The sequence below is a fragment of the Rhinatrema bivittatum genome, chromosome 16 (genome assembly GCF_901001135.1).
Source record: "Rhinatrema bivittatum chromosome 16, aRhiBiv1.1, whole genome shotgun sequence".
In the NCBI taxonomy this organism is placed as follows: Eukaryota; Metazoa; Chordata; class Amphibia; order Gymnophiona; family Rhinatrematidae; genus Rhinatrema; species Rhinatrema bivittatum.
The window spans coordinates 36,727,531-36,751,798 of NC_042630.1; the positions used below are offsets into that span (position 1 = coordinate 36,727,531).

At 46.9% G+C, this 24,268-nt stretch overlaps 1 protein-coding gene across 1 annotated transcript in view; it reads left to right on the top strand.

Annotated features, from left to right (window-relative positions):
- Positions 1-13,001: 13,001 nt before the first annotated feature.
- Positions 13,002-24,268, top strand: part of LOC115078752 (ATP-sensitive inward rectifier potassium channel 10-like) — a 57,217-nt gene continuing 45,950 nt past the window's right edge. The window contains exon 1 of the mRNA XM_029581766.1: positions 13,002-13,377. The gene's annotated coding sequence lies outside the window, so the exon portion shown is untranslated. The remainder of the gene's footprint in view (positions 13,378-24,268) is intronic.

The window sequence follows — 24,268 nt, forward strand, 5'->3', positions numbered from 1 at the left end:
TTTAAGCTCTCAGGTAGCCATGATTCAAGAAAAGACCCAAGGTTCTGATCCTCAGTGGATTCGGGAAGACCAATGAACCTCAGGATAGAGTGTCTTGACTTTTTCTCATTGAGTTTGTCAGCTTGCTCGGCTAGGGTCCGGTCGAGGGACGCCATTTTTGCAGTGCAGGCAATCAAGTCGTCCTCTAATACTGAAATATGGCCTTCTGCTTGCTCGATACGGGGGACCCAACTCGGTAACTGCATTTTTCACCTCCAGAAGTTGGGCTGATATTCCAGAAAGCTGGTCTTCCAAAGCTGCTTACTGCTTTAACCTCCGCCAGCATGGTATCATTGACTGTAGTCGCTTCTACCAAGGCCTGAGAAGCTGCCATTTTGGGGTCAGTCCCGCGGGTCTTTTCTTTTTCTTTTTTTGTTTCCCTTAATGGGCATTCCCGATGGTGATCTCTGCATGAAAGGCACAATCGACATATGCTCGAGAGAATCCCCAACAGTTCTTATCAGAAAACTTCACGAAAATAGATTATTCATGATTCTGGGGGCGTGTCACCCAGAGCTCAGTGGAAAGTTTCCACCTCAGCTCACCACATCACGTGACCCCACTCCCCAAACCTACTACTTTAAAGGTTACAGTCCAGCTTAGATCTTCTCAAATCAAGCTGTCCTTTTTCAGCTCCTTGCCCTCTCTGGTCCACCAGGCTAAAGTTTCGGGGACCACATCGGCATCTCCTGAGGCCGCATTTCCAGTCTGCAAAGAATTTGAAAAGACTTTGAGGAGACATGAAATGTGCAGGAGGTACATTTCTGACTATGATCTGAATAACAAGAGACGGACATTGAGAAGAACACATCCTGAGCTCTGTATTCCATTTTCTCTGTGCAGTGACCGAGACTACAAGAAATTGTTTGAGTCAGTAAACAGGGCCAGAAAGAAATTAATGGAAATAGATCAATTATATGCAACGTGTGTACCCTGTGGTGGCTGGAATTGGCTTTTCTACTTGTTATTAAAATATCTGGTAAAGGATCCATGGGTTGTCTCCTTGTGCTGTAGGTTACTGCAACCATCAGGTAAAAATAGTTCAACAAAAGCAGCGTTCTCCGAAATGAGGTCCAGAACTCAACAAAACAGCTATGGACCTTACAGCTACCTGGATATTTGTGAAATAAATCTGTATATGTTGGGTGTGCAACGTATGCCAGTATAACTCATGCACATTCATTGTCCATATCCTGAAAACCAGAAGGGCTGTGAGGTCACCAGGGCACATCTGGGAAGCCCCTGCCTTAGTTGGAAATCAATGGGAAAGTCAGAACTACAAATCCCTGCATGCCCTGGTGGGTACAGAGCAGACAGGACTGAGTTAGGCCGCTCCTCTTGACATGGAAGCAGGTGGTAACCGCACTAGATTGGGGGGGTCTCTATCTGCCGTCATGCCCTCGGTTCCCACGCTTCCCTCGCTCTCTGCCTTCGGTTTCACCTCCACGTGTGCGTGTCTCTGGGCCCGAATCGCTGCCTGTCCTGGCTCCTCGTCGTGAGGGAGTTCAAAGCCCAGCGCCAGGCCTTTCATTCCTGCAAGGGTCAGTTAGTAAGGAGCAGGAGAAGCGAGCGGGGTTATCAGAAATCTTTTGAGCAATTCAGGGCTAAAAACGGCAGAGAAAAGGGGAAGGGTCATTTATGTGCCAGCCTACGCCTGATTTTTTCGCACACAGCTGTAAGTCGCGAAGTTGTTATTCTGGTCCTCCAACCCTAGGATGGGGCAAATTCTCCACTCTGACCCTTTAATCCTTGATAAAAACAAAAGAAAATTATCCCGGGGTGGGGGAGGGGTACGAAACCCTTTCTCAGATGACCCTCTGCAGCCCAGGCCGGAGAAAGGCTCCTCTTTCTAACCAGAGAGGCGTGGGCAGAGCACATCTAAGGCTGGAAAGAAAGACGGAGTCTGTCTGCAGCTACAAAGCAAGGGACCTGTTCTGGCTCTCGGCTCGACCTCTCTTGCCCACGTTAGATCTTCCTCATTGGCTGGAATGTGCCGTCTCTGATCGCTTTAGATTTTTATCTGACTCCTTTCCCCAAAAATCTACTTTTCGCTTTATCTCGGTACATCTCTTCGATGCTGGTTATTTGGATTTTTGGGGGGAGGAGGGGAATTGGATTTTAAATGTAATAACGAGACCCTTCCAAACCCGAGCTGGAGGGTGCGCTACATTTAGGTGCGGCGGGTAATTCAAGACAGGGATATTCACCTCCTCTGTAGAGTCACTGATGTGACGGATGCCTGCACAGGGCTCTGATGAAGATCTGTTCTTCAGCTCTCCTCTGTGCTGCATTCCTGCTTTAGGTATACCAGAGTGACACCTGCACGAAACTCTCCTGAAGATCTGCTGTTCATGCTATATTCATGCGATGCCAGCATGAATTTTGCTCTTCAGCTATTAGTGCGCAGTATGGTGCTGGCATGGGGCTTTGTCATGATCTGCTCCTCGGTCGTCTGTGCTGTATTCCTGATTTGCATGTATCAGTGTGGATGTTCTGATGCTGGATGTGCCCGCTCCCACTATTGAGAATCTAAGATGGGCTCTGGCAAACCTGAAACAGTTGACTGAATACAATAAAAACTGGAATGGAATGAAAGGGGAATCTTAATGAATTTGTTTGCCAACTTAATTATCTAACACGATTTTCCTAGTATTGCTTCTCTAAGCATGTAACTTGGTTCATTAGCTGGAAAAATGCCAAATCTGTCTCTTTAGAGAATTATAGGAACTGAGTTGATCAGGCTGAGGCAGACAGCGCCTCCTACTGACCAAACATTGAAAGCTGTGCTTTTGTTCCTCAGCTGCACTAGTTGTCATCACCACAGAAGAGGCTAATCACACATCTCCTCCCCCCCCCCCCCCCCCCCCCACACTTAACAAATGCCCGATACTCGCACCCTCTCCCCCTGTGCACAAAAGAAATCAATTCAACATGTTTGTATGTTCAGACATTTTTTTGCATGGGGGGTATAAACTTTTATTATCAAAGAGAGTCAATACAGTAACCCATGCAGTGAACTGTAAAACAAAATGAGAGAAACCATAAATATTATCAATAGCCTAAGTGAAGGTGTCAGCAAGCCTGACGTTGTGTATCCTTATACAGAAACCAACCGGTCTTCTAATCATTCACCTTCACTTTCAAAAATGTTGAAATTTTATTAATCAAAAAATGCTTTTTTTATATTTTTTTTATATATATAAAATAGTGTTCATTTATTTTCAACTCCAATCCTTTGAGACAAAGTATTTCAGCAACGATCTCTTTAGCTTGGTTATAATCATAGCCCTACACGGCCGGTGTTTCGCAATGAAGCTTCCTCAGGGGCATATGACACCACCTTTTGTGTCACATTGTATCTCCTTGGGACATTGTTTTGAAGACCTTTCTTTTTGTGTCACAGATCATATTCCAGACCACTGGCGGGGAGATGATAGAGAAACAATGTTGCTGAAATCGGAACAACGTTGGATTTACAGATTGGATATCGTTACACCTAAGGGTCTTAATACTGAATTAGATCTACATATTTTTTTTGGGATAAAGGTTTGTTGATGGTCTCCTAAGTTGTCGCATTGATTTCTTTCTTTTCAGATGCAACGTGCTCATCTATAATTTGCATTTTAGTGACATCATGGTCTGACGTCACATTCTTTGGGTATTTAATGAGCTGTCCACGTTGGCCTCGTTTCCTCTTTTCCTGAGAAGAAGACAATGGAGACGCTGCGTCCATTTTGAAGCGGTAGCCTTTGGTATCAAGATAAGTTCTTATTATGTTTTTCACTTTTTTTGAAACTTTCACTGAAGATATTTTGTCTCAGTTGTCTTCAGGCAAACACTCTTATCCTAATTGTTGTCATATGCCCCTGAGGAAGCTTCATTGCGAAACACTGGCCGTGTAGGGCTATGATAACCAAGCTAAAGAGATCGCTGCTGAAATACTTTGTCTCAAAGGATTGGAGTAAAAAATAAATGAACACTATTTTATATATATAAACAAATATAAAAAAAGCATTTTTTGATTAATAAAATTTCAACATTTTTGAAAGTGAAGGTGAATGATTAGAAGACCGGTTGGTTTCTGTATAAGGATACACAACGTCAGGCTTGCTGACACCTTCACTTAGGCTACTGATAATATTTATTGTTTCCCTCATTTTTTTACAGGTATTAAATTTTCCAAGATGAGCAGTTATGGGCCAAGGTGCAGTGCATTAATAACGGGAGATTTCAATTACCCCAATATTGACTGGGTAAAAGTAACATCAGGACATGCTAGAGACATAAAGTTCCTGGATGGAATAAATGACTGCTTCATGGAACAACTGGTTCAGGAACTGACGAGAGAGGGAGCTATTTTAGATTGAATTCTTAGTGGAACACAAGAGGTGAGAGAAGTAACTGTGGTGGGGCCACTTGGCAACAGTGATCATAACATGATTAAATTTGAACTAATGACTGGAAGGGGGGCAATAAGCAAATCTACAGCTCTAACACTAAATTTTCAAAAGGGAAACTTTTATAAAATGAAAATAGTTAGAAAAAAAATGAAAGGAGCAGCTGCAAAGGTTAAAAGTGTGCAACAGGCTTGGACATTGTTTAAAAATACAATCCTAGAGGCGCAGTCCATATGTATTCCACACATTAAGAAAGGTGGAAGGAAGGCAAAACGATTACTATCATGGTTAAAAGGTGAGGTGAAAGAGGCTATTTTAGACAAAACAAATCCTTAAAAAATTTGAAGGATCCATCTGAAGAAAATAGGAAAAAGCATAAGCATTGTCAAGTTAAGTGTAAACATTGATAAGGCAGGCTAAGAGAGAATTTGAAATGAAGTTGGCCGTAAAAACTCATAATAAAAGCTTTTTAAAATATGTCCGAAGCAAGAAACCTTTGAGGGAGTTGGTTGGACCATTAGATGACCGAGGGATTAAAGGGGCTCCTAGGGAAGATAAGGCCATTGCAGAAAGACTAAATTAATTCTTTGCTTCCATGTTTACTAATGAGGATGTTGGGGAGGTACCGATTACGGAAATGGTTTTCAAGGGTGATGAGTCAGATGATCTGAACCAAATCACTGTTAACCTGGAAGATATGTAGGCCAGATTGACAAACTAAAGAGTAGCAAATCACCTGGACCAGATGGTATGCATCCCAGGGTTTTGAAGAAACTAAAAAATGAAATTTCAGATCTATTATTTAAATTTTGTAACCTATCATTAAAATCATCCATTGCATCTGAAGACTGGAGGGTGGCCAATGTATCCCCAATATTTAAAAAGGGCTCCAGAGACGGTCCAGGAAACTATAGACCAGTGAGCCTGACTTCAATGCTCAGGAAAATAATGGAAACTATTCTAAAGATCAAAATCACAGAGCATATAGAAAGACATGGTTTAATTGGACACAGTCAGCATGGATTTACCCAAAGGAAGTCTTGCCTCACAAATCTGTTTCATTTTTTTGAAAGGGTTAATAAACATTTGGATACAGATGAACTGATAGATGTAGTGTATTTGGATTTTCAAAATGTGTTTGCAAAGCCCTCATGAGAGGCTTCAAAGAAAATTAAAAAGTCATGGGATAGGAGGTGATATCCTTTCGTGGATTGCAAACTGGTTAAAAGACAGGAAACAAAGAGTAGGATTAAATAGTCAAATTTCTCAGTGGAAAAGGGTAAACAGTAGAGTGCCTCAGGGATCTGTACTTGGACTGGTGCTTTTCAATATATTTATAAATGATCTGGAAAGGAATACGATGAGTGAGGTGATCAGAATTGCTGATGACACAAAATTATTCAGAGTAGTTAAATCACAAGTGGATTGTGATAAATTGCAGGAGGACCTTGCAAGACTGGAAGATTGGGCATCCAAATGGCAGATGAAATTTAATGTGGATAAGTGCAAGGTGTTGCATATAGGGAAAAATAATCCTTGCTGTAGTTACATGATGTTAGGTTCCCTATTAGGAGCTGCCACCCAGGAAAGAGATCTAGGTGTCATAGTGGATAATTCATTGAAATCATTGGCTCAGTGTCCTGCAGCAGTCAAAAAAGCAAACAGAATGATAGGAATTATTAGGAAGGGAATGGTGAATAAAACGGAAAATGTCATAATGCCTCTGTATCGCTCCATGGTGAGACCGCATCTTGAATACTGTGTACAATTCTGTTTGCCGCATCTCAAAAAAATATATTGTTGCACTGGAGAATGTACAGAGAAGGGCAATCATAATTATGAAGGGGATGGAACAGCTCCCCTATGAGGAAAGGCTGAAGAGTTTAGGGCTATTCAGCTTGGAGAAGAGACGGCTGAGGGGGGATATGATAGAGGTGTATAAAATCATGAGAGGTCTAGAACGGGTAAATGTGAATCAGTTATTTACTCTTTCGGATAATAGAAAGATTAGGGGGCACTCTATGAAGTTAGCAAGTAGCACATTTAAGACTAATTGGAGAAGATTATTTTTTCACTCAATGTATAATTGAACTCTGGAATTTGTTGCCAGAGGATGTGGTTAGTGCAGTTAGTGTAGCTGGGTTTAAAAAAGGTTTGGATAAGTTCTTGGAGGAGAAGTCCATTAATGGCTATTAATCAAGTTTACTTAGGGAATAGCCACTGCTATTAATTGCATCAGTAGCATGGGATCTTCTTAGTGTTTGGGTATTTGCCAGGTTCTTGTAGCCTGGATTGGCCACTGTTGGACACAGGATGCTGGGCTTGATGGACCCTTGGTCTGACCCAGTTTGGCAAGTTCTTATGTCCTGAAGGTAGGATTTCAGGCACGCACAAAATAAAGGGGTGGGGGAGGGGAGGGACAGATTTTTCTTCAACCTTTGGCACCCAGGAAAGGCATCAACGTCTCTGAAACTGACTGTCTAGAGAAGGATTTCTCCAACCAATTCTGGTGACCCAAGAGCCGGCCGGCCTTTCAGGTTATCCGTAATCAACAGACACAAGGCAAATTTGCATCTTAGCCATAGTTACACTGAATAATGTCCTAAAACCTGCCTGGCTGTGGGGTCAGCAGCCACTGCCCTAAGCATTGATGGGTGATGTTTCTAGACTGTTAAGAAGGCAGCGTGCCTGGTATTACCCTGGGGGGGGGGGGGGGGGGCGGGTGCCTTCGACCTTTTGTGGCTTCTGGAAGGAACTGAAGCAGTTTGGCACTCTCACCCTCACCTTTCTGTTTAGCACTTATGGAGAGGCCAACGTCAGAGCTGGAGACGGAAATGACATCAGCTCCAGGAAGCTGGCATGAAGACAGCATCTCTCATTTCATTTGCAAATTGTTAAGGTTTGTGGACCCTTGGCCCGAGATGGGAGTTGTTACCACCTGTGGGGAGGAACCCCACAGGTCCACCACCGTCGGGAGGTGAGGTCAGGCACAGCGTGGAGCTCTGGGTGAGACTATGGAGAGGTCCCAAGGAACCAGGAGAATTACCCCAGTGGGGAGACAGGCTGGAGATAATACCTGGGCAGAGACCCCGAAGGGGAAGGCACGTGACTGGCCGTGCAGGAGGTATCCAGAGTGGAAACCCTGAGGGGCGGAGCTGGGCAGCGTTGGAGGTGTTGATGAGGTGACGTAGGCCAACCCGCGGAGCAGGGAAGCCCGAGTCAGGTCTCCAGTGTTGACGTATGCACAACCCCGAGGAGCGGGAAGCTCTGACAGTCTCTGTGTAGCATGGAAGCACTGCCCCGAGGAGCGGAGGAGTGCTGGCAGTCTCAGTACAGCACATAGGCCCGACCCAGAGGAGCGGGAAGGCGCGGATAGTCGCAGTGTAGCACGAGAGCACGGCCCCGAAGAGCGGGGAAGTACTGAGGTGGAACTCCCGAGTGGCAGAAGTGTTCCAGGGGCAGCCCCCAGGAGCGGGGAGCCTTGCAGGGTAGGACTCCAGGAGGCGCAGGGCCAGCCCGAGGAGCGGGGGAGGCCAGGAGACCAAGTCCCCATAGAGTGCGCACACTGGCCCCCGACGAGCGGGTACCAGACAGAGTCCAAGTCCATGGAGTAGCCACAGGAACACGAAGGCAGGAGCTTGTAGAGACTTGCGGAACTTATTGCCAAGTCGGCTAGCTGGGGGCGAAGGTGGAGCTTTACCCAGGTCCGATGACATCATCAAACAGGGACGCCCCCGAGGTTCCCGCCGAAGACGCTTCAAAGGAGATCCCGGCAGCATGCGCGCACGCCTAGGAAGGCCCGAAGTCGCCGTGGGGGGCGGCGGCGACATCCAGGCCACCACGAGGAGCCCCGGGGAACGCAGCGGTGGAGACTGGCCTGCGCCGCGAGCAGACCCGGGGAGGGCAGGAGAAAGGTGCAGGAAGTAAGTAACCACGGTCGCAGCCGTCTGAGACCGACGGGCTTAACAAAACACCCGGGCGGTCAAGAAAATTCAGTGAACTGAAGTAAACTATGACAGCGCAACCGTAATCCTTTCCCTGGCTTTATTTATTGTTTCTTCTGTACAGCACAGCAGGTACCAAATCGTTTTGCTTTGTTTTTGGTAGTGTGAAGGAAGCCATTGCCACAGAGCACATCACATCACGATCCATACACTAAATCATGGGACAAAGGCCACAGGCTTCTCATCTCCCGGCACATCCCTACCTGGATTAAATCGCACAAACTCAATGGCGCCAAGCGGGACCAGGGAGAATCTGCGCCACTCGCTCCTCCTCCCTTGCATGCAGGGAGATGTGGTTCTGATTTTCCCCATTGGTTTTCCTAAGAAAATCAGAACCACAACTCCCATGTGGGCAACTGGGGCAAAACCAGGACTGGATGAGCCTGTTCGAATGACCTGGAACTTTTATACTCCTGTGAATAATTTCACTTCTCCTAACGTTTATCATCGGTCTCTTGGTTCCAGGAATCCTTATTCACTTCCGAACTCTCTGGCTTTGCTGAATTACTTCACCCGACCATGAGTGCCAAAAGCCCCTGCCGATCTCGTTCTTGTAGCCGCTTCATCTTGACTCAGTCATAGGACGGGTATGGATAGTCCAAAGTCACAGAAATCCTCCTCAGGAAAGATATCGGGGTGGGGGAAATCTCCTGGTGGCCTGGTCTGGCAGGATCATCATCTCCTTTAAATGAACGTGCTACCACGTTTGACGTATCTCTTTCAGCATGTGAACCAAAATACAATGCAGGACACCTCCCAAACCCCCAGTATCACACTTCAAAAGCTGCAAAATCAAAGGGCCATCAGAAAAAAATGAGCCCAGTATTCTGCCCACAAGCAGACACCAAAAGAAAGTTAAAGCCGGAAACTTTCACAGCAAGCCAGCGGTATCCACCTCCCCTCAGGGTCACATACTTTCTCTCAAACAAGGAGAGGCAGGGACGTATGTATCAAGAAAGGTACCCCTGGGCTCTTTGAATTCTGAGAGTGAAAATGTGCCTGCCCTTCCCAGCCCGCCTGTAACTTTAGATGCTCTTGATCAGCGAGATGTGCCTCTTGCAGCATCGCAACTTGAGTCCCGTTTTTTTCTTGAGAAGCTTAAGCCCTCTCTTTCACTTTCCAGCGACAGCAATTACTCCAACAATGAGAGAAACTTTTAAGTCGCCCGCAGGATAAAAACGCTCTTGGCATCTGTGAGAAAAAAACCAATAATGTGTCAATCATCCCAGCGACAGAGATCTCCAACCTGCGTCTCTCTCTCTCTCCCACTGACTCTCCAACATTAGGAAGTCCTCGGAAAGATATAAGCACAGCAATAATAAACATCTATGCAAAAAAAAGAAATACCTCTCTTTTACATAAGTGTACTTCATTCATTGAAATTAGCACCCCCATACCACTGTGGGCATTCAACCACCCACTTCTTCATGCCCCCCCCCCCAAGAAAAAAAGCACAAGAGACGGACGGTGGGAGACCTGCACCCTTAATCACAACAAGATACATTCCTCCCCAAGACCCAGTCCCCAAGGACCCTCCCCCTCCTAACGTCCAACCCTTCACTGCATCCCCAAACCACCCCCAAAACTTGAAAAAAAACCCCCACAACACTGTGAGAAAATGAAGTAGTAAAAATAGCAATAAGAATAAAAGTTTGCATGCAGAGACCTACAGCAAAGCACATCATGACGCTCTGCCCTGCAAGAACGTTGAGACCCTGTACAAGTCCCACCACCACCAAAAAACACCCCAGACAAGCCCTGGAGAGTAAAAAGCCATTGAAAAGAGTTAAATGCAAACCAGGCCATACATTTCTATGTATTGTTTCATTTTAAAAACATTTGTTCTTCGCTCCGCCTGCCTTCGAAGTGCGGTACAATAAAACACGCATAAGAAGCAACCATTGGATCAGGTCGCGGGAACGGGAAGTTGACATGGAGAGCGAGGAGATGTTGGCCGGTGGGCCATGCGTGGGCCTGCCATCCAATCATGCAGAGCCGTCCCTGTAGCACGGGGTGCGCGTGTAGGATACCTCCGACGGCGCCGCATCCGGAAGGCTCAATCCACCATCCTTGCTGTGACACAATATCCCGTGTATAGGGCGAGAGGCCCACTAGAGTCCCGTAGGTCTCGCGCACAAAAAAAAACAAAAAAACCCCCAGGATAACACAAAACAATAGTAAGAGAGCTCGCAAAACCCTTCATGCTGCCCGGGGGGTCCGTATTCCTTGTGCCCCCAAGGACCAAAACTTTTCGCTCTCCACGATTAGCCTCCCACAGAGCACACACAAACGTGCCAGTCGTTGGAATCCATGTCGTGTTCCGTGTCCGGATCCGAGAGGGTCTTCCACTGTCCGCACCGAATCGAACGCCCCTGAGGTGCCATTTTCAAGTGCCTTCGGCTTAGCGGGACACGGCAAAGCCAGGGTCAGACCTCTCTTCTTCGGCTGCGCCTTTCCCGGTCGTTTCCCCCAGTGTGGGGCCTAGCAAGGAGCTATATCTATAACAAGGCCTTCCGTAATGGGGGCAAATGGTAAAGGCCCTGGCAGCCGGTCTGGAAAACCTGCACCGGATTAGAGCCTTCGGCACACCCCGGGAGCCCGATCGACCTGAGGGTCTTACGATGGCTCCTATTCCCCAGGTCATCAGTTTTCTCGACCAGTGACTCAACGATCCGTGCAAGATTTTCAGCTTTTGGTGTGGCAGCCATTAGCAAGGCCCACCCGGTGTTTGTTTCACGGGCCACGGATACCAGTTGTACAATCATTTCACATCAGCTGGGAGGAGAGAGCTTCTCTCAGAACATCGCTGATCATTTCTTCTGTCTCTTGTCTCCACAGGTGCCATCTTTGTCCTCGGGGCCTACATTTTCCCCCCTGAACCTTTACTGGTTATCTTCTTTGCCTTACAGGCTTGTTCCAACCACAAAGCAGGCAGTGAGTTGTTGCCCCTTTCCTCAGTCATCTCTGGAGACGATAAAAGAACCCCAGGGGAGCTCGGCTCTCGTGCATCCTGCTGCTAGCTTGACATGACCAGACCTTGAAAAGCTACCTGGACAAACCCTATGGTGTCCCTGGACCTGCGGTCACCTGGTGTTTTTGTTTTTTGGTTTTTTTTGATCAGTGGTTCTCAGTCTGGTCCTTGTGACCGCAGGCAGTCGGGTTTTCAGGATATCCCCCAATGAATATGCATTGGATCAATTTGCATGCGCTGTAAACCCAGTGTATGACATTTTATCTTGTGCACGTTTATTGCCGATATCTCGAGAGCCCAACTGCCTGTGGGGTCACCGGGACTGGTTTGGGAAGCTTCCCCTCCACTCTCACCTTGGATAAATTGAAACTACAAGCCCCCCCCCCCCCCCCCCATGGATGATTCAGCCTGTCCCCAATGTCACTGGAGCCAGTTAAGAATTCCAGCACCGTGGCTTCTTTTACAAAAAAAAACCCAATCAGATTTTATTTTGATCGCTATTTACAGACACACACACGCAAGTCCACTCACCGGCCTGGGCCTGTGTCTGTTCACTGGAGGCGGCTGCTGGGGTAGTGGTTCAGCACAGCCAGTCCAGGATCTCCACCCTGAATATGCAGGAGCTAAACTTGCATGCCCCGTGTCTTCAACCTATGCAAATACATCTCCTGCAAAATTCTTTTTTGTGCAACTTTTTATAAGCTGAGTTCAGATTTGCGCGCTGCAAGCCAGTAGTATACACTGGGGGTCATTTTCAAAGGAGTTACGCATGTAAATGTGACATACTATCGTAGCAATTTTCAAAAGCTATTTACTCGAGTAAAGTGCACTTACTTGAGTAAATCCTATGGACAATTCAATGGCATATATTGTAGCAATTTTGAAAAGCCCACTTACTTGAGTAAAGTGTATTTACTCGAGCAAAAACCAGTTTTGCTCGAGTAAATGCTTTTTAAAATCTACCCCACTGTGTTTTGCTGGGTGCGCAGCTTAAGAGGGAGAAGTGCTGGGGTGTGGGGGGGGGGGGGGGGTGGTCAGTGCCACCGCCGTGCGCCCACCCTGACCGACCCAGCTCTCCCCTCGGAGGGACCGCGAGAGGGAAGCCTGGCACGGGGGGGGGGGGGGCCGTCAGAATGAATAAAAGCCCTTGTGATCTGGGATTCGTAATCAAATAACCCCCCCCCCCCCACCCCCCCTTTCTAATCTCCATCTCAGCTTTCTGCCCATCGCAAGATGATTCTGTTTCTCCTTGCCCGGCAAATTAAAAAGAAAAATAAACAGAAATGCGCTCCCCGTCCCAGTGAGGGATGAATTTCCGCCTCATTAACTCTGCTCTCAAAACTTTCCTTTTTTTTTTTTTTGTTTAAACTCCCACCCCTCTTCAGCTGGACAGCGCTTTCACTCTCCCTTTCATCTCTCCCCTCCCTCCTCCCAGCTTTTCCAGCCTGAGAGAGGTTTCTCCCCCGTTCCAATTGGACTTCCTGCTGCCACTCATCCCCCTCCCCCCCCTCCCCCATGCCTTCTTCCCCCTCCTACATAATCTTTTCATTCAATTGAATTTGAACAAAGTTTGGTAACCAGGAAAAAAAAAGAAGAAGAAGAAAAAGGCATTAGAATAGCTGGCGAGGGGCCTTCCAGGATGGGGAATGTTATCTGATCGTGGAAGGCAAGAAAACATTTAAAGACAGCGCCCCCCCCCCTTTATCCTCTGCCTCTCCGCTTTCCTGCGGCTTCTGCGAGTTGCCAGGCGCAGGCATCGCTGCCGGAGGTGGCCCGGAGCCTTTCTTCCCGAGCCCGCACAATGGCGAGGAGCCCCTGGGTGCCTGGGGCCCAGTGTTAGCAGGGGGGGGGGGGGACACAAACTCGCGGGCTTCCGACCCGAGTGAGCGCGGGAAGATAAAAACGCGGCTCCCGCCCAGGACGCTCGAGAAGCCACAAGGGTTGACCTCTTCCATCACTGGTCAAGGTAAGAAGAGAACTTTCTCTCCTAAAGAAATCAAAACTCTTTTCTTGTTTCCCCCCCCCCCCTATTAGGAACAGGTGCCCTGCTGGGGGTGAGCAAGCATCAGGGAAGGGTGGGGGTGGGATTTTCCTAAAGCCAGACTCAGGCAGGTGTAGGAAGAGGGGCTCCCCGGGCGCCGTCACTTTCTGCAGGGTCAGGGGGTCGCTGCACCCCCCCTTGCGGGTACCGGCGTCTGAGGCTCGGTGGTAAATCCCTGGAAAGGGGGGGGGGGGGGGGGGTGACGGGTGCATTGCATGAAAACTGCACGTGCAACTGCCCAGCAATGCCCAAATCTGCCTTGGGTAGGGAGGAACGCTCAAGCAGACCAAAATAAAACTTTACGCTATAAAGAGAGGCGATCAAGCAAACACCGCCCAAACTAAACTAAATGGACCGGATTGGGGGGGCAGTGGGTCTTTAAGTGCTGTCACCTGTTATGTTATTGTTCTATTCATCGTCTCCGGGCCAGGCGGGCAGCCGGCGCAACAGGACCGCGGATGCTGCACTTTAAGGCAGAAAAACTTTGCAGCCGCGCTCCGGACCCCGGGCGAGCGGTAAATCTTTCCCGGGCTGATGTGCCTCAGGGAGTCTTTGCAGCAGGAGCGTGTGCAGGGCACAATGTCTGGGCGCCCTGCCGCTAACTCGATTAATGCTACCCTCCGCCCCACGACTCTTGGCAGGTTGAAGACTTAGAATCGTACCTCCCGGGAAGAGAATCTTTGACTTATTCAATCGCCAGTCAATTGACAGCATTTTTTTTTGGGGGGGGGGATGAAGTCATTCAAACATTATCCATTATAAGCAGAGTAGCGCAGTTGCCGGGGAGGGTGGAAGGGAAATTTTAAAAGCTTAGGATGCAATTTTCAAAAGGGTTTATACGCTTAAAACTGGATTTTACGTGTGTAAATGTACCTTATCCATGTAAGTGGGCTTTTCAAAACTGCTGCAGTATCTACTTTTGAACTGCCCACAGGTTTTACCTGCGTTAAGTGCACTTTAAGGGGTGGATTTTAAAAAGCATTTACATGCGTAAATCTGGGTTTTACGCATGTAAATGCACTTTACTCGAGTAAGTGGGCTTTTGAAAATTGCTACAATATATGCCATTGAATCGTCCATAAGATTTATTCGCATAAGTGCACTTTACGTGAGTAAATGGCTTTTGAAAATTGCTGCAATAGTAGTTACATTTATGCGCGTAACTCCTTTGAAAATGACCCCTTAAGTGTGTAAATGGGCTTTTGAAAATTGCTACAACAGTATGTCGCATTTACATGCACAGCGCTGTTGAATATTTCCTCCTTAGTCAGGCGTTGCCTGCGTTGTCAGCCCTATGCATGGGGATTTTCAACGGCCTAAAGATAGTAACATAGTAATGACAGTAGAAAAGGACCAAATGGTCTAGCCAGTCTGCCCAGCAAGCTTCTTATGATAGTATCTGCCGCCCTGTGCGGGTTAACCCCATGTTTCTGTTAAGGGTAGTAATTGTCACTCAATTCAGAACTTCCATGTTTCTGTTAAGCGTACAAAATGCCACTTACTGCAGGTTACCCCATGTTTCTGTTAAGGGTAGAAACTGTCGCTCCGTGCAGGTTACCCCCATGTTTCTCTTAAGGGTAGTAACTGCCGCTCCGTGCAGGTTACCCCCATGTTTCTGTTAAGGGTGGTAACTGCGCTCCGTGCAGGTTACACCCATGTTTATGTTAAGGGAGTAACTGCCGCTCCATATAGGTTACCTCCATGCCCTCTGTTAAATGTAGTAAATGCTGCTCTGTGCAGGTTACCCCCATGTTTCTGTTAAGGGTAGTAACTGCCACTCCGTGCAGGTTACCCCCATGTTTCTGTTAAGGGTAGTAAATGTTGCTCTGTGCAGATTACCCCCATGCCTTCTGTTAAGGGTAGTAACTGCTGCTCCGTGCAGGTTACCCCCATGCCTTCTGTTAAGGGTAGTAACTGCCACTCCGTGCAGGTTACCCCCATGTTTCTGTTAAGGGTAGTAACTGCCACTCCGTGCAGGTTACCCCCATGTTTCTGTTAAGGGTAGTAACTGCCGCTCCGTGCAGGTTACACCCATGTTTATGTTAAGGGTAGTAAATGTTGCTCTGTGCAGATTACCCCCATGCCTTCTGTTAAGGGTAGTAACTGCCGCTCCGTGCAGGTTACACCCATGTTTATGTTAAGGGCAGTAACTGCCGCTCTGTGCAGGTTACCCCCATGCCTTCTGTTAAGGGTAGTAACTGTTGCTCCGTGCAGGTTACCCCCATGCCTTCTGTTAAGGGTAGTAAGTGATGCTCCATACAGAAGGTCATGGCACACATATGTTTTCCTACACACACGCAAAAAAAGGGTTGTTGTGGGAAACATGTTAAGATATTTGCACGTAGAAAATTGTCAGCAAGTTGTGCATGCCGTTTAAGCACCATCGCTTTACACACACACACACACACATACACACACCCTTATAAAGGGTAACACTGCAATCAGATATTTGGCTGCACAGCAACCTAATCTTCAAAGCCGACTTGTTGTTGACGGGCCCTTCTGCTTTTTTATGATTATTTTGTGGCTTGTTAGATTTTCTGCCTGATAATTTGGTACATCTCTTGGGGCTATCAGGTTTTTGGCCGGAAAGGCGATTAATAAATGCTTTAAAAAAGTAAATAATGGGACTTGGGCAAAGCTAAGTCATTTCTCTCAGAGTCTTAAGCAGGTCCTAGGCGGCAGAGTCCCCTACCAGCCCCAGACGGACTTCACCCCCCCCCCTCCCCCACATTGTATTTATGGACTTGGGGAGGGCAATTTTCACAGGTCACTTACCCGGGTTAGTTAGGGCCACGTGGAAGTTTTCCAGCTTAATCCGAGCTAAAAGTCAGTGCCAGGTTCCTCAAACCCCCCTCCTCCCTCCCTCGTGAGCTGGAGGTGTTCCTGGGGCCACATTTAGGTCAGAGGAGGAACACAGTGTACATAGAGGGCATTCTCACATCTATGCGTGTTTTTTTCCCCAGGGGGAAAAAACCCCACCAGGATAAAGTACCCCATAAATTTATCGCAGATGGAAGCAGGGGCAAAAGGAAGCTCCCGCGGCAATTCTGAAAGTGAAAATGCGCAACTGCTGCCCCCTTTGAGAATTGGTACAGAGACCACTGGTAAAAAGTACCACCATGGTTGTTGCTGCGTGGCAAGCAGTGTGACCGTCAGCCCGGCGGTTCCTGCCTGTCTTGGAGAAATCTGTATCCTTGGGCTTGTAGCTCAGTGAGGATATTACCAGGACTGGCTCAACCTTCTGCCCAAGGACAAGGGAGCTTGCAGAGAACCTGGAGGAGGGGGATGCTGTGTGACGTCACGTATGACGTCGGGTGGAATAAAACGCCACTGGTTCACAGCAGAGCAGAGCATGTGATGCCACGCATGGCATCAGAGCCGTATCCAGCGAGCACAAGGGTCGGTTTGTGACCATCCCTCTCGTAGCCTCCCCCGGGGGTCCTGGCAAATTTACAGCCCCAGCAGCTCTGAAATTTTCAAAGCTAACGACTCAGTACGTGTCTAACTGGTACAGACTGGGTATTATTACTTGTGGCAGGTGCCAATGAAGTACCGCATAGTACCAGGGATGTGCATTCGTTTTTTGGGGGGTTTGTATTTGGTGCACACTCATTTTTTTTTTTTTACTGTGCATTCACATGATTTAATGCACGGTAACTCGAATTAGTGCACACTAAAATGAAAATGAATTGAAAAAAAGAAATGAATAATAATAATGAAATGAAATAAAATAAAACCCAAAATTTTCCACCTGCACGCCCCTACACAGAGGGCTACAGCCATCTTTTAAATAAACACATGCTTCCATTAAATTGTCAGTGCTAAGTTAATCAATAAATACTTCAACAGATCACGATATCTGTTCTTGCCACTGATACTCAGGAACTATGCAATAATTCCTCTAAAAATATTACATGCACAGCAAAGTGCATTACTGGCCTTTACAATAAAATATCTTTCTAAACAAGAAAATAAATAAACTTCTCTTTTTAGCAGCTTCAAATTATGCGCCATGTACACTATTCCTCCATGGACACATCATCTAGGCCCTCTTTTACTATTTTTTTTTTTTAACCACTGGTCCTAGGGAAATTTGGGTTTAGATAATTTTACATGAATCCATTGGCTCCTTAAGCCCTTGGGATATTTTTTATTTTGTCATTAAAGGTTTTTTATTCAACCCCCGTTCAACAATGGTCAGTAATCCAAGCCATAAGCGTCATGCAAATAAGACGGCTGCCACCACTGCAATCAGACAGGAATCATGTGTGATTTTTCCAATTTTAACTTTCTCCCCCTCTCTGCTTCCCTCCTCTTCCTTCCCAAGTGGAAATGCAAAACCAGGAGCAAGAGTCCTCCTGCAGGAAGTTCACAAATCACCCTCTTCTGCAGCTCTCTTACTCCAGTCTTCAAAGAGACCCCCCCCCCCCCCCGTATAGATAGAAAGATGGACCCCATGTCTCTCCCTAATGCTGTTAAACATTCCATACAGTAACCAGTGCAGAGAGAGGTTTGTCCTAAGAAGAAGCCCACTGTGCATCCTCAGTTTTCCAATGTAACGCTATTTCAGCTAATGAGGGCGGTCTGAGTAACTTGCCTATTTTTATCGGTATATCAGGTGTCAGTACACAAAAAAACCCCAAATAAAGTGTTTGGATTCCAAGGGATGTTGACTTTAGTTATCTTGCACCCCTTTTCCCAGAAAGACGCAATCACAGGGTGCTCTCATCGACTGTGGAGCCTAGAACCGGCACACCCAAAACCTTACGTCAATATCTGGCACTGGCCTAAGGATACTTTCTGTGCAATCTCTTGAGGCGTTAGATAGCATCCAAGGTAGACTTTATAACTGTGTTCAGGTAAGTTAGCAGAAGGAGGATTTCGCTGTGTTCTCCCTAATTACATCCCACTCCTCTCTGGGGGAAAAAAACCCCACAGTTTAAATCGCTTTCCCAGGATAACTTGTGTTTCTGTTTACCATAGAAAAGAGTTCATACATCTTGGAGGTAAGCCCTCTAAACACCTGCTTGTTACAAAACAAAATTTCAGAATCACTCCTCTCCCTATTCGTAATCCATCCTTATTTCCCCTTCGGATCCAGAACATGTTGGAGCTGTCGATAACCAAACCAGCAGGAGGCTGCAGCCTGATTTTTCTCTCACACAGCTGCTCAAAGTTGGGTACCTTGTTTTGCTCAAATCATGAAAGCCCCAGCTTGCCCCATCTCTTGAATGAAGATCCTGCAGGAAAACCCCTGTTGCAGAATATGGGAGAAAGGGATATTTTGTGGTGCAGCCCCTTTCTTCTCTAGGGGCTCCGTTTGTTTCAAGCTCACCTTGCCTCATCGCTGTTCCCGTTATAAAGTTAAGTAGATCAGGGGACGGCTACCATGCGGTTCTCCATCAGGCATCCCACTCACACAGGGAAAGCATGAATGCAGCGTGGGCAAGCAAAGAGAGGATCTTCCTCAGAGCCCTGTGCAGGCAATGGTGCCTGAAAGATGTACAAAGCATAAATACTGCACGGGCAGCCAATTATCAGACGGAGGGAGTGAGATTTGAAATGGACGTAACGATAAAACAGAAGGGACGACTTTTGATTCCAAAACACACTGTGGAGACCGAGGAATAAGACCAAAAGAGGAAGCGAGCAGAGCCAAGAAGAACCAGGTGAGCCGGCGAGTTCAGCCGACGCTGCCGCTTTAAGCATTCAGTCACGTGGGAACCTCAAGGATGGAAAATGGACCGACCTGGCATCCTCGCCAAGTGAAATTTAAACCCACATGACCCAAATGGAGGGCGAGAGTAAAGCCTCCTCCTTGGTCGCAGAACCGTAGCCCGGTGCGCTGAAGCTTGCCTGGCGGAACAGGTGCCAGCATTCACTGAACAAGAAGCCCATAGAAGCCTCTGAAACTAAGCTGCTTTCCTACAGATTACAAGGCCTGGCCTCTCACAGCTCAGAAAGTATCGCGCTCCGGCCCTGCGATTTCGGCTGCCAAAGGATGTAATTCAATAATTAATACCGTAGACATCTGGGCGAGCAGGTTGACGCCTGCGGGTGCTGGTCCAAGAATCAAATCCACCCTCTCCCGTTCCATGTTTGCCTGTTCAGTCTGACTTTCAAACCCGGGGGGGGGGGGGGGAAGAGAGCCATCACCGCATCTGAAATGCTTCACTGTTTATAATTTGCATCCTCTCTCCCCGATTTCCCCAGCTTTCAAGGACGTGCGAGGCCCTCCGGAAACCATTCCAACCTTTCCTTCCGTTGAACCACTCGCGTCACCTCAAAAGATTGTCAAATGCACCCCCAACGCTTTCTCCCACCCTATTTTGTTCCTTGCCTCGTTCCTTACATTCACACAAAATAATGCACAAAACTAACCCGTCCTAAACAAATGTCATCGCCTGTCAGTGCCTAGGGGGCAAAAAAAATGACTCCGCGTTTTAATTAGATTCCTAAGTTTTAGAGACCTGAATTCAGGGAGATTTTCAGTTGGATTTCGATACCTTTTGCCTGAAAATTCCCTAAATTAGTGCCTAAAAATTAGGCCTGCAGTTCATTTGGCCTGGTTTGGCCTCTGCTGTTCTTGTGGCCTGGATTGGCCACTGTTGGAAACAGGATGCTGGGCTTGATGGACCCTTGGTCTGACCCAGCAAGGCAATTTCTTATGTTCTTATTTGCCTAGTACCGGCAATCAGTACTAAGCACTGAACCTTTTCCCCTTCCCTAACCCTGTCCCCGTGACTGATCTGGGTCCTTTTAAGGTGGAGGGGAGGGAGGGGCCCGGAAGCTCATGTGAAACTTCATTTTACGGATAATTGTTGATGTCGGTTCAGCAAAAGGAGCCAGGTCCCTACATCTGCAAACAGCTTCTGCCCGACTTCATTTCCCTGGTCACTGACCCGTATGGACAAATGCTGCCTTGAGATCTTTCAGTATCTCAAGGGTTCCAGAAGACCCTGCTTGTCTGCTCCGGGTCAGCATCTCCCCACGGGTTCGTATTGCCGGGAATTATCCTAATTCTTAAGCCGGGGGGCGGGGCATGATTTCAGTTTCTGAGCGCTCTTCTTCGTCCTTGCATTGGGACAAACAGCTTCCTTCTGGAGCTTGTACGGTGTATTAATAAAAACAGATCAAAGGGAGCCGGGAAGTTCATTTCAATCAGACCGGGAATGCCCAGAACAGCTTCTGAATCTTTCTGCCACATTTCCTGGTCTCTGATTGCATTTAGAAGTACTTGGAGGATCTTCTCTCTCTCTCCGTACATAGCACAGAGCTTTTCCAGCATCAAACCTTTTATCGATTGATGCAGGAATGTCCCGGGTGATCACAACCTTTTCATTCTCTGCATTTATGTCAGGGCTGGGATCCCAGTGTTTTACTTGCACGGTATATTAGCGTTCACATAACTTCCAGTGGCCTCTCTGCACACAGGTCAGGTTATGTGTGAAGAGTAATGTTTCTCATAGCAGATTACCAATGCTTCTGTAAATAAAATGATTTGATATAATTGGTGCATTTGTTCTACCTTCTTACAGGAAGCTGCTTATGATTTTCTCCCGTAGGCCACTAATGTATTTTAGTTTACTTATTTATCAATCTTGAAAGGTGCCAAGCCGACAGCCACGGCTATAGCACGGCAAGGGTCCCTCAATCATACACACACTCACACACACATACCCCAATCTGGAACAGGTAAAGCACAGGTGACAGTAGTATAAGCTTCTCTCTTGCATACACTCACACACACACTACAGAACAGGTACAGTACAGATAGGAGCAATGTAGGTTTCCCATACACCAACAGACTCACTCTCTGCCCCATCGCAGAAAAAGTACAGCATGGCCGGAGTAGTGCAAGCTTCACAAACATGCACACAACCCCAGCCCAGAACTGGTATAACATGGGCAGTAGCAGTGCAAGACTTGAGTGGGTGAGAGGAAAGTGGCTTCAACTTGCAGCCCTGAACCCTTCAGTTATTTACATTTTCGAATAATAGAAGGACTAGGGGGCATTCCATGAAGTTAGCAAGTAGCACATTTAAAACTAATCGGAGAAAATTATTTTTCACTCAAAGCATAATAAAGCTCTGGAATCTGTTGCCAGAGGATGTGGTTAGTGCAGTTAGTGTAGCTGGGTTCAAAAAAGGATTGGATAAGTTCTTGGAGGAGAAGTGCATTACCTGCTATTAATCAAGTTGACTTAGGGAATGGCCACTGCTATTAATTGCATCAGTGGCATGGGATCTTCTTAGTGTTTGGGTAATTGCCAGGTTCTTGTGTCCTGGTTTGGCCTCTGTTGGAAACAGGATGCTGGGCTTGATGGACCCTTGGTCTGACCCAGCATGGCAATTTCTTATGTTCTTATGTTCTCCCTTAGCCCATGCAAACACGTGAATAGCGCGGGCATGAGCAATGCTACCTTCCTTCCCTCTCTCATACACTGACACACACACGCAGTGCTCCACCACAGAATAGGTACAGCACTATACAAACGTCTCTCTCGCATGCAGGTACACGCTAGAGCATAGGCAGCAGCAGTGCAACCTACACTCACACACACACTGTATCATCACTGAACAGATAAAGCACGGCCAGCAATGGAGCAAACTTTCCTCCCCCCACACACACACACACCCTCTGGCCCACCACAGAACAAATGGAGGATAGGGCACTACAGAGCAAGCTTCACGCAGGCACACAGCACAGATCGGGTGCAGCACAGTAAGCAGCAGTCCCAGCTTCCCTTACCCACATTTAATAAATTATAATAAGTTCTATTTCCTTATCAGCAGGCCCCACCAGGGAGACAACGGCCCTTGCCTAAATCCTTCATAAGTTATTTTACTCCTGTACATCACTGAGAGTTTTAGTCATCTTGAAAAGAACATCACTCTCTTGCCTTTGGGTCAGTCCATCCAGGAGACACTTTGGAGCAGCCGCCACCAATGGGATCTCTGCTGAAAGGGAGGATTTATAAAAAAAACAAACAAAACAAAAAAGAAACCATGATTAAATAAGGAAAGTCAGGGTACCTACTAACACACAGCCACTGCATTATACATGCCTTGAAAAAACGAATTCCCACAACAACACTTGGTGTAGCCAAAGTGCAACAGAAGTAGGTCCTTTCAACCCCATTTTTCTATGAACAAAAACATTTATTTATATATATCTTTATATACACAACACACACACATAAACATGACAATTTATATATCTTATATATATATATACACACACACACATGCACAATTTATATATCTTTATATACACACACACATAAACATGACAATGTATATATCTTTATATATACACACACATACACATGCATAATTTATATAACTTTATATATGCACATGCACTTGCACAATTTATATATCTTAATTATATATTCACACAATTTATATCTTTATATACACACACACACATACATGCACAATTTATATATCTTTATATATACACACACATACATATGCACAATTTCCAGCTTGTTTTCTAGAATGAGAAGCTGTAAATGCATTATACACAGGCCGATACAGTACGGAGCGCAATGTTAGCCTGCTATTGGATGCGCGTTTTCCCTTACCCCTTATTCAGTAAGGGGAGGAAAACGCGCGTCCAACCCGCGGCACCTAATAGCGCCCTCAACATGCAAATGCATGTTGATGGCCCTAATAGGTATGCGCGCGGGATACAGAAAGTAAAATGTGCAGCCAAGCCGCACATTTTACTTTCAGAAATTAGCGCCGACCCAAAGGTCGGCGCTAATTTCTTCCAGCGCCGGGAAAGTGCACAGAAAAGCAGCGATATTAAGTTGGAGGTCCCGATGAGTAAAAAAAAAAATTGAATTTGGCCCGCGGCTGTCGGGCTGAAAACCGGACGCTTAATTTTGCCGGCGTCCGGTTTCCGAATCCGTGGCTGTTGCGGGCTCGAGAACCGACGCCGGCAAAATTGAGCGTCGGCTGTCAAACCCGCTGACAGCCGCCGCTCCTGTCAAAAAGGAGGCGCTAGGGACGCGCTAGTGTCCCTAGCGCCTCCTTTCCCCGTTTTTACCGCGTCACCTAATTTAAATACAGAATCACGCGTGCCGGGAGAGCGGGCGTTCGTCCGCTCTCCCGCGGACTTTACTGAATCGGCCTGTTAATGAGCTGCTATTGCAATGTTAAGAAGACCAGCCTCCGCTTCTGCTGCTAGCAGGGCCCAGCTCTGCCCTCCCTCCTCCTGAATCACAGTCTTGGATCCCGTTAGATCTCCTCCCTCCTTGGGCAGAAGTGACATCCCGTGCGTGGAGGGGCAGGTGCCCCATGCGCCTTTCCCTGCCTCTGAGGCTGCATTTCGAAACCGATTCAGAATGCGCCCCGTGACGGCTGCAACCCGGTTCATCCTCGTGGTTCAGAACTGGATGGCCAAACGCACTGGGCCAGAGGATTCTGCTGAGTCCTTCTAACAGAGGCACCTGATTGGCTGTTGGTTTGCCTGGACTAAATGTTGCCCGAGGATCTAGTTCATAAGCAGAGAATTTGGGTTCAAAGTGATTTTAAATGACTGAAAGATACATGTTTTGATCTCAAAACACCTCCAATTAATGATTTTCCTTTATTGACCTAAGACACTCGCTCAGAATTTGGATGTGTGATTTCAGTGCCAATTCACTAATGATTAACTGGTGCTAAATTTCAGCCACAGGAAACATAAAGAACAAAACGTGAGGTGGCTCGCCCCGGGATTCTTAGTGAGTTCACAGAGTTTGCAAGAGAGAGAGAGACTTCTCTCCTTCTAGAAAGGGGGGAGAGCACCTGCTTTTTGCAGG